At 37.9% G+C, this 6160-nt stretch overlaps 2 non-coding genes across 2 annotated transcripts; one reads left to right on the forward strand and one right to left on the reverse strand.

The window, feature by feature from the left end:
* Positions 1 to 491: 491 nt before the first annotated feature.
* Positions 492 to 599, forward strand: LOC130972694 (small nucleolar RNA R71). The gene has a single exon (XR_009083858.1). It is a non-coding gene; the product is annotated as a small nucleolar RNA R71 (small nucleolar RNA).
* A 5066-nt stretch (positions 600 to 5665) lies between these two features.
* LOC130971572 (small nucleolar RNA R71) lies at positions 5666 to 5773 on the reverse strand. The gene has a single exon (XR_009082784.1). It is a non-coding gene; the product is annotated as a small nucleolar RNA R71 (small nucleolar RNA).
* Positions 5774 to 6160: the final 387 nt, after the last annotated feature.

Consider the following 6160-nt stretch of genomic DNA (forward strand, 5'->3'; position numbering starts at 1 on the left):
CCATTGTTGTTGTTGAAACCTTGTTGAGGTCTCTCTTGATTCTTCCATGAGAGATTTGGGTGATTTCTCCATGAAGAATTATAGGTGTTACCATAGGGTTCTCCTAGGTAATTCACCTCTTCCATTGAAGGGTTCTCAGGATCATAAGCTTCTTCCTCAGATGAAGCATCCTTAGTACTGCCAGGTGCATGTTGCATTCCAGACAGACTTTGAGAAATCAAATTGACTTGTTGAGTCAATATTTTATTCTGAGCCAAAATGGCGTTCAGAGTATCAATCTCAAGAACTCCTTTCTTCTGACTTGTCCCATTGTTCACAGGATTTCTCTCAGAAGTGTACATGAATTGGTTATTTGCAACCATTTCAATGAGCTCTTGAGCTTCTGTAGGCGTCTTCTTCAGATGAAGAGATCCTCCAGCAGAGCTATCCAAGGACATCTTAGATAGTTCAGAGAGACCATCATAGAAAATACCTATGATGCTCCATTCAGAAAGCATGTCAGAAGGACATTTTCTGATCAATTGTTTGTATCTTTCCCAAGCTTCATAGAGGGATTCTCCATCCTTCTGTCTGAAGGTTTGGACTTCCACTCTAAGCTTACTCCATCTTTGTGGTGGAAAGAACTTTGCCAAGAAGGCATTGACTAGCTTTTCCCAAGAGTCCAGGCTTTCTTTAGGTTGAGAGTCCAACCATATTCTAGCTCTGTCTCTTACAGCAAAAGGGAATAGCATCAGTCTATAGACCTCAGGGTCTACCCCATTAGTCTTGACTGTGTCACAGATTTGCAAGAATTCAGCTAAGAACTGATGAGGATCTTCCATTGGAAGTCCATGGAACTTGCAATTCTGTTGCATTAGAGAAACTAATTGAGGTTTAAGCTCAAAGTTGTTTGCTCCAATGGTAGGGATAGAGATGCTTCTCCCATAGAAGTCGGGAGTAGGTGCAGTAAAGTCACCCAGCACCTTCCTTGCATTGTTTGCATTATTGTTGTTTTCGGCTGCCATGTCTTCTTCTTCTTTGAAGAATTCGGTCAGGTCCTCTAAAGAGAGTTGTGCTTTGGCTTCTCTTAGCTTTCTCTTCAAGGTCCTTTCGGGTTCAGGGTCAGCTTCAACAAGAATGCCTTTGTCTCTGCTCCTGCTCATATGAAAGAGAAGAGAACAAGAAAATGTGGAATCTTCTATGTCACAGTATAGAGATTCCTTGAGGTGTCAGAGGAAAAGAGAAATAGAAAGAAGAAGGAGAAGAAGAATTCGAACTTTAATTAGATAAGGTTCGAATTGTGCATTGAGAAGGAGTGGTACTCCATAAATAGAAGGATGTGAGAAGGAGGGAAGTAATTTTTCGAAAATTAATTAGAATATTTTGAAAACATTTTTTTTTAAAAAAACACTAATTGATTTTCGAAAATAAGAGTGGAAAAGAAATCAAGTGATTTTTGAAAAAGGATTTGAAATTAGAAGTTAAAAAGATTTGATTGAGAACTTATTCTGAAAAAGATGTGATTGAGAAGATATGATTGAAAAGTTATGCTTTTAAAAAGATGTGATTGAGAAGATATGATTTGAAAACAATTTTAAAAAGATTTGATTTGAAAATAAATGACTTGCCTAACAAGAAAAGATATGATTCAAACATAAAACCTTCCTCAACAGAAAAGGCAAAAAATGTTCAATCAAATCATTAATTGTTAGTAAGTATCTTTGAAAAAGGAAAGAAATTAATTTTGAAAACATTTGATTGAAAAGATTTGATTTGAAAAAGATTTGATTTTGAAAAACTTTGAAAACTTGAAAAAAAATTGATTTGAAAAACAAAATTTTCCCCCTAGTACCATCCTGGCGTTAAACGCCCAAAATGCACCCTTTTTGGGCGTTAAACGCCCAACCAGGTACCCTGGCTGGCGTTTAAACGCCAGTCTGCCTTCTTCACTGGGCATTTTTGAATGCCCAGCTTTTTCTGTATAATTCCTCTGCAGTATGTTCTGAATCTTCAATTCTCTGTATTATTGACTTGAAAAGACACAAATAAAAAATATTTTTGGATTTTTAATAATCAAAATGCAACAAGAATCAAATAACAATGCATGCAAGACACCAAACTTAGCAGTTTGTATACTACTGACACTATATGAGACACATAAACACTCAAGTCAAAAGAATTCAAAGATCAGAGTAAGAAATCATCAAGAATTACTTGAAGATCCTTAAGACACATGAATGAATGCATGCAATTGACACCAAACTTAAGATGAGACTCTAGACTCAAACAAGAAACATCAAATATTTTTGGTTTTTATGATTTTTGTAAAATTTTTTTTTTCGAAAATTATGAAAAGAAAAAAAATAAAGGTTTCAGAATTCTCAATTTGAATTTCCAGGAATCATTGCAATGCTAGTCTAAGACTCCAGTCCAGGAATTAGACATGGCTTCACAGCCAGCCAAGCTTTCAAAGAAAGCTTCGGTCCAAAACACTAGACATGGCCAATGGCCAGCCAAGCCTTAGCAGATCATTGCTCCAATAGCAAGATTGATAGAGATCAACAAGCTATTGTGATGATTAGTTGAAACCTCGGTCCAATAAGATTAGACATGGCTTCTCAGCCAGCCAGATTTCAACAGATCATCATGAAACACTAGAATTCATTCTTAAGAACTCTGAAGAAAAGAAAAAAAAATACCTAATCTAAGCAACAAGATGAACCGTCAGTTGTCCTTACACAAGAACAATCCCCGGCAACGGCGCCAAAAACTTGGTGCACGAAATTGTGATCACTACTTTGTCCATATTCAAATAATCCCCGGTAATGGCTCCAAAGACTTGGTGCTCAATACCATGGCATAAACACAACTTCGCACAACTAACCAGCAAGTGCACTGGGTCGTCCAAGTAATAAACCTTACGCGAGTAAGGGTCGATCCCACGGAGATTGGTGGTATGAAGCAAGCTATGGTCACCTTGTAAATCTCAGTCAGGCAGACTCAAATGGGTATAGTGGTAAACGAATAAAGTAATAAGATAAAGATAGAGATACTTATGCATATCATTGGTGAGAGCTTCAGATAAGCGTATGAAGATGCCTTCCCTTCCGTCTCTCTGCTTTCTTACTGTCTTCATCCAATCCTTCTTACTCCTTTCCATGGCAAGCTCGTGTAGGGTTTCACCGTTGTCAGTGGCTACCTCCCATCCTCTCATTGGAAATACGTCCCTGATGCTCTGTCACAGCATAGGCTATCCATCTGTCGGTTCTCAATCAGGCCGGAATAGAATCTAGTGATTCTTTTGCGTCTGTCACTAACGCCCCGCCCTCAGGAGTTTGAAGCACATCACAGTCATTCAATCATTGAATCCTACTCAGAATACCACAGACAAGGTTAGACCTTCCGGATTCTCTTGAATGCCGCCATCAGTTCTTGCCTATACCACGAAGACTCCGATTAAAGAATCCAAGAGATATTCACTAAGCCTCGTATGCTTGTAGAACAAGAGTGGTTGTCAGTCACTTTGTTCATGAGTGAGAATGGTGATGATCCGTGACAATCATCACCTTCATCAAGTTGAAGAACAAGTGATATCTTGGACAAAGAACAAGCAGAATTGAATAGAAGAACAATAGTAATTGCATTAATACTCGAGGTACAGCAGAGCTCCACACCTTAATCTATGGTGTGTAGAAACTCCACCGTTGAAAATACATAAGAACAAGGTCTAGGCATGGCCGAATGGCCAGCCTCCCAAACGATCTAAGATAGCATAAAACTCAAAGATAGCTACCCCGATGTCAAATACAATAGTAAAAGGTCCTACTTATAGAAAACTAGTAGCCTAAGGTGTACAAAGATGAGTAAATGACATAAAAATCCACTTCCGGGCCCACTTGGTGTGTGCTTGGGCTGAGCAATGAAGCATTTTCGTGTAGAGACTCTCCTTGGAGTTAAACGCCAGCTTTTATGCCAGTTTGGGCGTTTAACTCCCATTTAGGTGCCAGTTCCGGCGTTTAACGCTGGAATTTCTTGAGGTGACTTTGAACGCCGGTTTGGGCCATCAAATCTTGGGCAAAGTATGGACTATCATATATTGCTGGAAAGCCCAGGATGTCTACTTTCCAACGCCGTTGAGAGCGTGCCAATTGGGCTTCTGTAGCTCCAGAAAATCCACTTCGAGTGCAGGGAGGTCAGAATCCAACAGCATCTGCAGTCCTTTTCAGTCTCTGAATCAGATTTTTGCTCAGGTCCCTCAATTTCAGCCAGAAAATACCTGAAATCACAGAAAAACACACAAACTCATAGTAAAGTCCAGAAAAGTGAATTTCAACTAAAAACTAATAAAAATATAATAAAAACTAACTAGATCATACTAAAAACATACTAAAAACAATGCCAAAAAGCGTATAAATTATCCGCTCATCGGCACCATTCTGGGCGTTTAACGCCAGGATGGCACAAGAAGGAAGATTTTGTTTTCAATTCAATTTTTTTTTCAAGTTTTCAAAATTTTTCAAAATCAAATCTTTTTCAAATCAAATCTTTTCAATCATATATTTTCAAAATCAATTTCTTTCCATTTTCAAAGATACTTGCTAACAATTAATGATTTGATTCAACATCTCAGAGTATGTTGCCTTTTCTGTTGAGAAAAGTTTAATGTCTGAATCATATCTTTCTTGTTAGGCAGGTCATTAATTTTTAAAATCAAATTTTTTTAAATTGTTTTTCAATCATCTCTTTTCAATCATATCTTTTTAAAACCATAACTTTTAAATCATATCTTTTTAATCACATATTTTTCAAAATAGTTTTCAATCATATCTTTTTAATTTCTAATTTCAAAATCTTTTTCAAAAATCACTTGATTTCTTTTCCACTCTTAGTTTTCGAAAATCAATTAGTATTTTTTCAAAATGTTTTTAAAATCTTCTTAATTTATTTTAAAAAATTTCTTCCCCTCTTCTCACATCCTTCTATTTATGGACTAACACTACTCCCCAATGCACAATTCGAACTCCATCTCTCCTTGATAAGTTCGAATTTTCTACCTCTTCCTTTTATTTTTCTTTTCCTCTGACACCTCAAAGAATCTCTATACTGTGACATAGAGGATTCCATACTTTCTCTTCTCTTTCATATGAGCAGGAGCAAAGACAAAAACATTCTTGTTGAGGCTGACCTTGAACCTGAAAGGACCTTAAAGCGAAAGCTAAGAGAAGCTAAGACACAACTCTCTGTAGAGGACCTAACAGAAATCTTCAAAGAAGAAGAACTCATGGCAACCGAAAACAACAACAATGCCAACAATGCAAGGAAGGTGCTGGGTGACTTTACTGCACCTACTCCCGACTTCTATGGGAGAAGCATCTCTATCCCTGCCATTGGAGCAAACAACTTTGAGCTTAAGCCTCAATTAGTTTCTCTAATGCAACAGAATTGCAAGTTCCATGGACTTCCATTGGAAGATCCTCATCAGTTTTTAGCTGAATTCTTGCAAATCTGTGACACTGTCAAGACCAATGGGGTTGACCCTGAGGTCTATAGACTTATGCTATTCCCTTTTGCTGTAAGAGACAGAGCTAGGATATGGTTGGACTCACAACCTAAAGAAAGCCTGAACTCTTGGGAAAAGCTAGTCAATGCCTTCTTGGCAAAGTTCTTTCCACCTCAAAAATTGAGTAAGCTTAGAGTGGAAGTCCAAACCTTCAGACAGAAGGAAGGTGAATCCCTCTATGAAGCTTGGGAAAGATACAAACAATTGATCAGAAAGTGTCCTTCTGACATGCTTTCTGAATGGAGCATCATAGGTATCTTCTATGATGGTCTGTCTGAACTGTCCAAGATGTCATTGGATAGCTCTGCTGGAGGATCTCTTCATCTGAAGAAGACGCCTGCAGAAGCTCAAGAACTCATTGAAATGGTTACAAATAACCAATTCATGTACACTTCTGAAAGGAATCCTGTGAACAATGGGACGAATCAGAAGAAAGGAGTTCTTGAGATTGATACTCTGAATGCCATATTGGCTCAGAACAAAATATTGACTCAGCAAGTCAATATGATTTCTCAAAGTCTGTTTGGAATGCAAGCTGCACCAGGCAGTACTAAGGATGCTTCATCTGAAGAAGAAGCTTATAATCCTGAGAACCCTTCAATGGAAGAGGTGAACTACATG

The sequence above is a fragment of the Arachis stenosperma genome, chromosome 3 (genome assembly GCF_014773155.1).
Source record: "Arachis stenosperma cultivar V10309 chromosome 3, arast.V10309.gnm1.PFL2, whole genome shotgun sequence".
In the NCBI taxonomy this organism is placed as follows: domain Eukaryota; kingdom Viridiplantae; phylum Streptophyta; class Magnoliopsida; order Fabales; family Fabaceae; genus Arachis; species Arachis stenosperma.